Here is an 11,089-nt window from a genome sequence, read left to right as displayed (position 1 = left end):
TCTGTATTCTCGATATTTACCCTGAACCTATTCATTGCCACATTCTCTTTTGCAACATGCAAGAAGGAGAAACCGCATAAATTCAATGTCAAGTTCAATTTGCTAAGTCAAGTTTAATGTCGGTTATGCAACCATTCTGATGAAGATATTGCATAGACAGAGAGTGAAAGCAGCGTGTTCGAGCTCGATGTAACAGATTATGCTTCTACGGTATAATAAGACGGATTACACCTTTCCGGTAATATTTATCCGATAACATCTAATTGATTAACTTGAGGAAGAATACTTACTTATGTTTGCTTAAGAGGAATACTTTAGATGTAGTTATCTTTCGAAATGTGTTGGAATGGTAGTTACAAGAAATGTACAAATTGTCAAGGTGTAAGAGGTTTTATGCTATAAGATAACATCTTTTTGTCAAACTTGTTCAATGATAGTTTTAATTTCTTATGTGTAAGGAATACAAAATTATGAATAAAACTCTTCACAAATAAGTAAAGATACCTACAATTTAAATAAGATTGGTTTCTTAGTATTTGTGAAATATGTATACATAAAAGAAGGAACACACAGCCTTCTCCACAATAAGTTTGTAAGCTTCATAAGTAACTTAATTTACGTTTTCCACTTATGCGGTGATCTTTTTAGTAGATTAAGATTTTGACAGCCTCTGAAGATGATTTTTATTATTTACCTACCCGGTGTGCTCATGAACACGGGTGCAAACCTCCTACCTGGTTAACTAATGTGCCTTGCATAATGGGGCACAACAACATAGCTGTAGGGGTACTATGTAACTTGATAGAGATAGAAACAGAGATTTAAACAAGGCAGACTTATAGTAGGAAATGCAAGTCAAAGTGAGATGAAGAAAGAAGTTTCTTTTCTATTCCCTTACATAGCACTGCGGGTGAACTCCACTCTATGGTGTTGTGGAGTAGCATTCTTTGAATTACACAAAAATTGACCAGCTGTATGTCGAACTTTAAAACAGATGTTGAGGTTATGAGACTTAAAAACTAGTTTAAAATAACCTTGAGTCAATCTTGTTCATATCATATGGTATCGAAGTTGTTTTTCAATCCGATCCAGGAATCCTCTTTCTTTTAAATTAGGTTAGAGAAGGAAAGGAACTAATCTAAAGAAAAAACAAGATAGTCATATGTAACCTGTAAGTACTTATATATTTATACTGCATAGTCTTGTATTGTTGTATTTTTTTTTCAAATACAATTTAAAAATGAGTAAAACTGGTATTGTTGTAGGTTAAACAGAATTGATCTACATATTTACTACTGTGGTAGTCAAATGGCATTGTTTTCATTTCAATCCGGATTGGTTTTCAAACCTGTACACATCGCTAAAAACAGGATCCTTGATCCGCTCCGTTAGTCCAATCCACTTGAAAAGAGGATTGAACTGAATTACTCTATTGGACGAAATTTAGGATAGAGCTTTATGCGATACAAGAATCCGATAGAAAGTTACGATATGTAACTCTCTTGTTGAATAAGTAGGTTTTTATTAATAACTTTATTAAAATGGTTGTAATAAATTTTATTAAGGAGAAAATCAGGAAAATTGTTGTTAACTGCGAGTTTTGAACTAAGAAAGCTCTGTATTGAAATCCGGTTCGGTCATTGGGATATTAAACTGACGGTGGAAAAAGGAATTTAAGGAAACTACTTTCTGGCTGAATGGGTGGTTAGAATTAAAAGGTATCAAACAATCTGTACCGGTTGGTTTGTGATAGATGAAAAATTGTATGTGGCTGTCAGTCTTGTTAGAAGGATGTCAAGGAATGGTAAGGTATTCTGAGTTCCTCAAGGCAGCCATAAAAAATGCTCAAAATGTTATCAACATAGCGTCTGGAAAATATAATATTTTGAAAAGCTTGGTAGGATTTAAGTGACTGTTAGATATAAAAATTTCAGATAAAAGGGGGGAGAGGTAAGAACCCAAGACTAGCCCCTTTCTTTGAGAATAATATGAATCGTTTCAACTGTTGAAATACCAAAGCTGCTAGTGACCAAATCTCAACCTGGAAAGAATCAATACTGGCACAGCCGGACAACAAATCCTGTACCAAAGAAATGCATTCTGAAGGAATACTTGGGAAGAGATTGGAAACATCAAAAGAAACCATAATGGCCGTGGAAGATATAGTTAAGTTTTTAAGTAATGAACAGAGTTCAGTAGAATTTTTTAATTGAATATGGGTTTTTGAAATTTCTGATTTTAAGGATGGTGACATTAAGCCAGTAAGAGAGGCGGTGGCAAGGGGAACTACAGAATGAAACAACTGGTCTGATGGAAAGGTTTAGGGATTTTGGGGAGACTATTTTTGAATATGTTAAAGCCTAGAGAAGAAAGTGATGACTGAGTTTTATTAAAAATAGATTTAAATTTTATTAAAAAGAAGGTTGTGAAGGATTCGGAACTGAGGTAATCCAAAATCTTGTCCACATATTAATCGCAATTTTCACTTTGTTTACGTTCTTTTTCGAAAAAAAAACAGGATACCACCTGTGATACCACCAATTTACCGAGCAACGAACTACCAACCTCTGGCAAAAAAATACGTTTTGTCTAAATTGCATTACTGAAATATCAAATTGCACCATCGATTGTCAACTAAAATCATGTTTGAAACATTCGAAAAGTCATTATAAAGCAATTATTTCCATCCTTCAATCAATGACAAATGGTCCAACTAAATGGTTCCCATTTTAGCTTTTATTGTAGTGTGGTTTGGATAATTATGTTATGGTTTAGGTCATTACATATGCAAATTATTAATATTTATCTTTTGGTCTGATGGCTCGATGAAAACCACTGTATGCTTAAGTTCGGCGATATTTCTTTGTTTCTGTGCTCTTTAGTGAAACTTAACTTCGTTTTCAAAATGTTGCGTTCTTTTTTCTAACATTTAGTTGCCCTTGGTAATTTGCATTCAATTCTGCCTCGTTGTTTTATTGAATTTTTAATGATCCTGTACCGAAAAATCATTAAATTTCTTGTTCCCAGTCACGTTAGATGTCGTGATTAAACTCCAATGAATGCTTTTGACACTAACGATTCCGACTTAGATATGATGTAATTTATAAAAAAACCTGTGTTTTAAAGATGAATTATTTCATTTATCCGTGACAGAAATTACAATGCTCTTATTTGGTAGCTACTTAGAATGTCACATAAACGATACCGATTAAAGTATTAGTATCAATATTCTTAATAACAAATACACGGTGAATTTATTAATGATACATGTCAATCATCACACGGATAGGATTTTTTTACAGTACAATTCATGGCACTGTTCTAAAAGAGATTTGAATTATTTTTAGAGTTAAAGTGGCATGTAACTGACAAATTGTGATTAGTAATAATTTTTAAATAAAAAAATCCACCATATTTAAAGGCAAACAGAGACAGACTAAAAAGTTGTCTAATCTTATAAAATGTTAACACTGGGATTCTCACAGCCTTGATACAGGTAGCAACAATAAACCCAAGTTTCAAAATTAAGACGTTATTTCCCTTAATGATTGTAATAAGATGTTTAAAAATAAATGTTTAACAACCTTTCCTAAGTATTGAAATCATTGTATAAAATGAATGTCCCCTAAAATGAAATGCTAATATTATTGCCGTTGCATTGATCAGTCTTTGATCCGTGACAAACCTCCCAGACATTCTAGCTATTTTAATCGACTTTGGTGGGTTTGGGAGACGGTAAAAAAACAAGATTTCTCATCCGGTTTACGTTTGGGTTTTATTTAAAAGCTACCACAGAGATTAAAAAGACCAGAAGATGCATAATATGACCATTTAACTAGAAATACGAAGAAGTAATTAAAAGAAAAATCTAATATAAGTTACTAATTAAGTACCCTGTTACAGAAATACAGTATGATGTTCTAACAAAAGAAATCATCTAAACGGAAATAAAACTGAATTAAGATGAAGTCCAGTTTTATAAATTCGTCATATTATTGGGAAATGGACTTTTAATTTAGAGTAAGCGATAGGATAGTTATTTGGTTTTACCCAGTATACTGCATTGTTTAAGTATCTCGTAAGAGAAAACGCCAATTTTCGTTAATATTCCCGAATTTCCTCAAATCCATAGAAGCGCATATAAACAACCGGGCTAGGAGCGTTAGTAAACAAAAGAAATATCAGAATTTACATATACATAGAGTGAAAGTATTAAGTGGAGTTTTAGTGAGAAAAACGGTACATTTGGTGTCAGAAGTGGAACTGAAAATCCAGAAAGACTGCGAGGACCGAAGAAACCGACGAAGACTGTAAGAAGTAGACTGTTGAGTGCCTGTGAGTACCCGTTCACAAAGAACAAAAATAAACGCGGGAATCAAACAACTTATGAAGATGATTCAGGAAACAAAAGCAAGAACCGAGTACCATAAGTCGAGACCAGTTTGAATTGAAATGAAATGGAAGCAAACCAATATTGTAAGTTACAAGAGATTTAAGCAAGCCAGGGCAGCAAGTAAGAGGAGATTAATGCAATACCAGAAGCGAGATGACAAAAGACCAACTAAGAGACCAGTTTGAACAACAAGAACAAAAGGTAGATTGTGGTATTAATGAGATGAAGAGTGAGGTGGAACACAGGGTGGAAACCTATGAGGAAAAGGTTAGTCATATCATTGAAGAAGTGACGGGGCAAATAGCCGGAGTACTCTTCAGAAATTACAAATAGAAGTTAACAAGTTGCAGGAAAAGTCACTGACGCCAACTATAGTTGCCAGTCCAAACGCTTGTTCGAACATTAAACCTTCAGTCTATGATGGTAAGATCTCTGGTAAATTTACAGAAAACAGTTTGAGGCTGCCGGGGAGGCGAACAACATGGACATCGAATGATAAAGATACCGCTTTTGTCACTCAGAGAAGAAGCACTGGAGGTTTTGCAGACCTTGGATAAAAGCCGTTATAAGAACTACGAAGATTTGATTTAACGTCTGGAGATGAGGTTTGAGAACTAGCAGAGCAGATCCTAGAGCAAGTCTACGAGGCTCGATAGTCAAAGAAGCTATAAACTTTGCAACAGTATGAAGTTGACATTGCTCGATTAGTTTGTTTATCTTATCCGACTGCTCCCCAGGATATTGAGAGCGAATATCGGTTCGAGGTTGTGTAAAAGGCTTGAAGGATTGTAACACAGAGCAGGCTTTACGTTTATACAGATGCCAGACGTTACATGATGTCCTTTAGAGTTACACGAGTACGTCAGGTTAGAAGCCGAACGCCAGAGCAATGTAATCGATATTCAAGTTCAGGTCGTTCAAGAACCTCATCAGACTGAAATCTTCAATCGGAACCTTTTAGTAGGAACTGCTGGAAATGCTGGGTAGATGAAGGAGGCAAAACAATCGAAATATTCAAACAAATTTGTTTACACTAACCTGGGAAGGTTAAAACTGTGGAGAAACGGAGCATATTAGACCAAAGTGTTAACAATAGAGAACCAGGAAAACTAAGCATAGTCAGTGTTTAGGGAGAAAAACTGGCTAGGCAACACTGTCAATCCCCACCAACGATCATCAAAGTAGTTCAGCTTCAGCATGACAACACCACCTTGATAGTGACCGGTAAGGTATGCGGACGAGATTGCCAAATGGTTGTTGAAACTGGTTCCTGGGTATACTATCGTAAGATCGGACGTAGTAAAGTACTGCAAGGTGCCACCGGGACGAAGCGCATATTGGAAACTGCTGGGGGTGATTACATGTCGTATTTAAAAATTCATGAAGCTGAGGTCATGCTTGGAAAGCATGTATTCCATCATGTAGTTTTCGTAGGTAACATAACTGAAGATGTATTTTTGGAATCTAATGGAACAAAAAAGTTTCTGCTGGAAAAATAAAATGGCCAAGACCGGACAAGACAAGATTGTTATGACAACACCCGAACAGTATTCGCGAATAAAAAAGGTCACATTGTAAGAGAATGTCAAGTTGGCAAGATCAGAGCACGTTAAGATGAAGGTGGCTAACTTGAAAGATTGTGACACAGCTTAAAGAAAGGCGATGTTATAGCCAAATCTGAGTCAGTGATAATGGTGACTACAGAGGCGGAAACCCTGACTAGTGAGTGACGCTCCTTAGTGTTTGATACACCTATTGGAAAAGGCCAGTTGCACTCTGAACGGACAATAAAAACGGATGTTTGGCCATCAGCTTCTCAACTTCAAAGATGTGTATGCTTTAGACGAAGCAGATTTGGGAAAAATTTATTTGATGACACATAAAACTGAAACTAGTGATTTTATGCCAATCAAGCAAAATCTAAGATGAGCTTTGTAACTGCCAGAAACAAGCAAACAAACAGAAGTGGAAAATCTGATTCAAGCGAGAGAAGATTCATCGAGTTATCTACCAGCCTGTGGAGTTCTCCTGATGTACTTCTCAGAGGACTACAGAAGACTGATTAACGTTCGAATCATCACCGTTTCGTCGTTTTCGAGATATTTTTACCAACTAACATTAAATATTTCAATATTTGGAAAGCTGTAGCAGACAAACGGTTGATGTTAGGTCAAATCTGTTTGCACGTTTCTATCTTACTTTTCTGAGATCTATATTATGAGCGCATTTTCAAAATTTTAATGTTTTTTTAAATTCGGTTATATTATAATAGTATTATAATAATGTATAATCTAATGTAAGATGAACATGCATGGGCTATAAGTGCTGTTTTGATATGCAACCAATCTTTAGGTCGTAGGGCTGTATATTTTAGATAAAGATTGCAGGGCACAAATGTACATCATTCGATGGAAATGGTGAATTTTCTTAATGTATTAGTTTTTCCACTTTGTAACACAAAAAAGCACTCATGATCTACCACACATCATCTAACTCTAAACGTATTATTTAAGACATATCTTCAACACGCATCAAATAGTAAAATGACTTTTTCTAGTCCATATCTTCTATCTGGCATTTTTCAGATTACCATACATCCTACAGTTTAGCGCTTCAAAAAAGCAATACTTTTTGAATACTTGCTGATGTCAGCACTTTCTTTTATAACCAAACAACTCTTTAGTATTGAGTATCGGTTACTTATTGTGGAAGATTGCAAATATTTGGTTTTTTCAACAAAATAAAGTAGAAAAACTTTGTCTCTTATAGTTTTGCTTTTGTGGAGACTTTGATAAAAAAAATTATAACATTGTTTGAATTTTACACTGGATTTCAGCCCACGTAAATAGTTTTCGAAGCAAATTTTTTGTTATTTCTAATACAGCAGAATTTACAGTGTTTTCAGAGGTATAATGGATTTTTTTTTTATTTGGAGAAATTCGTACATTTTTTAATCATACAAAAATTTTTTATTACAGAATTAAACTTGAGGTTAAAATGCACCGCCCTCTATGCTATAAAAAAGCGAGAACATCAACTTTATAGTTTTCTTGCTCGCGATACGTGAGTTGCTCTAGTTGAACTTCCTTATGTGTAGCAGCGTGTGGTACCATCCACTTTCATTGCAAACACGTACCACCACAGATATATATCTGCAACAGTACCGACAGCGCACCAGATTAATATCCTCTTTCGTACATAGTACGCAAAAAATGAATTATTCTGTTACGTCTACCTGCAGCGTACGACCTTAGAGGTACTTTGACTTTGTGCAAAGTAGCCGACTAGTTTATCAGATGGTTCGCTGATTTTTCCATTCAGGTATTAATATATAACGTTGAATCGTAGTTAACAATTTTTTTTTCAAATTGAACTGAAATTGATAGACACGATGTTTCAGTGTCACAGTGAAATTTACACATGTGAGCATGACAACATGATAAATACAAGCAAAGAGCTTTACGTTGCTGTTGCAAAACTGTAAAATACTGTAGAACAATTTGATTAATAACTAACTTAAAAGCATTATAACAAACTTTATTTTTTCAAATATTATGTCCTTTTGTAGTACAATGTAAAGTCCTACCCCAGATTGTACTTTACATGATGATGATGAATCTGAAACTGAATAAATGCCATTTTAATTGGGTTTTATTGGTAATGGTACGGAGGAGGCCTCGAAGGACCTAGAATCCACGGTTTTCTAGAAACTGTTCACATAATATTTGTTGACAAAGACCAAATAATGAGCGAAATGATTAAAGCAGAGGGTGAGACGCTGATGAAGCATGTAAAATTATTGCTTAATGAATGTTAAATAGAAGGTAAAATTCCTCGATTATTTAATCTCAAACAGAGCGGTACACCCGTCTCAGATAATCGACGTACACTCCCTAACATCAGCAAACATTGGATCGGACCACCAATTAGTCATAGAAAAACTACGACTAACAACACAATTAAAAAAGAAGGCACCAACTATTTACGTAGACAAACTGAAGATTGAATCCATCAATAATCCCACCGTGAAGGACTTGAGAAAAAGACTGACCCGAAAGATCAGAGAACAGCCAATCCTGGATCAGGACGACCTGGAAGCTAGTTGGGAAAAAATCAAATTACACATCGAAACTGCCGCCAATGAAGCATTAGGCAAAAGGAGGATAAACAAAAACTCAAATAAACATAACACACCATGGTTAACGCCCGAAGTAAAACAAATGGCAAGAGAAAAACGTGAAACCTACCTGAGATATACTTAAATAACAGAACACCGGAAGAGTGGATACGATACAAGGAAATAAGGCAACAGAATGCAGGCAGAAATACGACGAATAAAAACCGAATACTGGGAAACCTTCACTGCGGATACGGAACACGACCTCTATGGCAGCCAAAAGGAGATATGGGGATTGATAAGACGAAGGAAACGCGAAGTCAACGAATATGTAACAGTAACAAATATCCCAGGCGAAGCATGGATAAATAACTTCAAACAAATGTTCGACGAAGATAAGACTCAACACCAGGAAAAGCCAGCAATGGCAAAAGCAAGAACAGAAGATGAGCTGCAGAGACTACTTCATCAACTCTACCTGACAGTGAAACGCTACAATATGTCGATTGCGATAAACAAGACAAAGTCACTAGTTGTAGCAAAAGAACCTAGAAGATGCAAACTAGCTGTTAACCACGAAATAGTAGAACAGGTGATGTCCTTCAGATACTTAGGGGTAGAAATAATCGCCCATCAAGACAGAAGATCTGAGGTAAAGAATCAAATCGATAAGGCCTCTAGAATAGCCGGATGTTTGAAAGACATTATATGGAAAACCCAGTTCCTAAGAATAGAAGCAAAGACCAGGATATACAGGGTGGACCATAAGTAATGGGACATAGAGCTACAGCATATTCCTGACATCAAAATAATACGATTTAGCTGAATTGTCCTATACCGAAAGTTAATATTAAGAAAGATACAGGGTGTGAAAGTTGAAATTTTATTTTAGCTTTGTTGTCATATCTTCACGGTCTTTTGATATAAATTACTGAAAGTTGGTATAAAGGGGTTTTGGCAGGCGTAAAATACGATGCTTTCATTTGTTTTGTAGTAGCTGATAGGGGGCGCTAGCGGTAACCATCTCCGTCCCTTCAAGAGGCTCAAACTTTTTTTTACGGAACTGAAACGGCCATATGACTTCAAAATATGATTCTAAGATGTTTTCTACGTAAAAAAGGTATACTTGTTGTAAGTCTTAAAAGTCGACCGTTTTCGAGTTATTTAATCTTTTATTATTGCATGCATTTACATGTACAGCAGATTTTAATTACTATTTTTTTTTAAATTCTAAGTAGGATTTGATACAAAAACAAAAAGGGCGTTCATAACAACTAGCTTTATTTTAAAGTTTACAAACATTTTTTAAACGGTCAAATTTACATACAGAAACTGTTATGTGTGTAACTTAAGAGTATACAGCACATATCGTATTAACATACGACAATGCATGCAATAATAAAACATTAAATAACTCGAAAACAGTCAACTTTTAAGACTTACAACAAGTATACCTTTTTTACATAGAAAACATCGTAGAATCATGTTTTGAGAGCATATGGTCGTTTCAGTTCCGTAAAAAAAAGTTAGAGTCTCTTGAAGGAACAGATATGGTTGCAGCTAGCGCCCCCTATCAGCTACTACAAAACAAATGAAAGCATCGTATTTAACGCCTGCCAAAACCCCTTTATACCAACTTTCAGTAATTTATATCAAACGACCGTGAAGATATGATAAAAAAACAAAAATAAAATTTCAACTTTCACACCCTGTATCTTTCTTAATATTAATTTTCGGTATAGGACAATTCAGCTAAATCGTATTATTTTGATGTCAGGAATATGCTGTAGCTCTATGTCCCATTACTTATGGTCCACCCTGTATAAATGGTGCGTAAGGCCAATAATCACAAATGGCGCAGAAACCACGACAGACACCAGCAGAACCAAGAGCATAACCCGAACGGCAGAGATGAGAACGCTCCGCAGTATCACGGGACACACGCTACGCGACAGAATACCCAACCAAGAAATAAGAGGAATCTGCGACATACAGGATATTGTAAGATTGACGAGAGAGAGACGGCGAGAGTGGAATCAACAGAATGGAAGACAATCGAATGTGCTAAAATTGCGAGAGACGGAAAACCATACTCTAGAAGACCGCAAGGCAGACCACCAAAGAGGTGGAGGGATAGCTGGATGTCGAAGTCGCAAAGAACTTCTTAAAGCTGGAAAAACAGGCTAAAAGCCTATTTCAAGAAGAAGAAGAAGTAAAATTCCAAATAAGTGGCATAAAGTCAGTTGATAATGCGTATTTTTATGCTTGAAATATGTAGGACGCGTTTAGGTTTGGAAAAGGCTTTAATAAATTTTAATGGAGTTAGTGGAGAGCCTGTTATTCCCGTTTTGGTATTTACCATTTTCCAACAATATTGTGGTCATTGCCAACACAAATGGAAAAAAAAAAAACGTGCTTCGAGAACTTGTCTCGGAGTATATTTACCAAGGCCACAAAATTCAGCTTGGCAAAGGCAAAATCAATCTTCTGAAACCACAAGAAGAACAGGCCTCTCCTGGACTCCCTGTATGTTTTTGACATACTAGGATTTATTTTTAAATCTCGTGAGTTTGTGGCAC

At 35.6% G+C, this 11,089-nt stretch overlaps 1 long non-coding RNA gene across 1 annotated transcript; it reads left to right on the top strand.

The window, feature by feature from the left end:
* The first annotated feature begins 1,660 nt into the window (after positions 1–1,660).
* On the top strand, positions 1,661–3,413 carry LOC145736476 (uncharacterized). Its single transcript, XR_014179970.1, has 2 exons — positions 1,661–2,165; positions 2,244–3,413. It is a non-coding gene; the product is annotated as an uncharacterized LOC145736476 (long non-coding RNA).
* The last annotated feature ends 7,676 nt before the right edge of the window (positions 3,414–11,089 follow it).

The sequence above is a fragment of the Ips typographus genome, linkage group LG1 (genome assembly GCF_016097725.1).
Source record: "Ips typographus isolate SLU linkage group LG1, UJ_Ityp_2.0, whole genome shotgun sequence".
Classification (NCBI taxonomy): Eukaryota; Metazoa; Arthropoda; class Insecta; order Coleoptera; family Curculionidae; genus Ips; species Ips typographus.
Note: the sequence above shows the minus strand (reverse complement) of the source record. Positions and strands in the feature narration are given on the sequence as shown.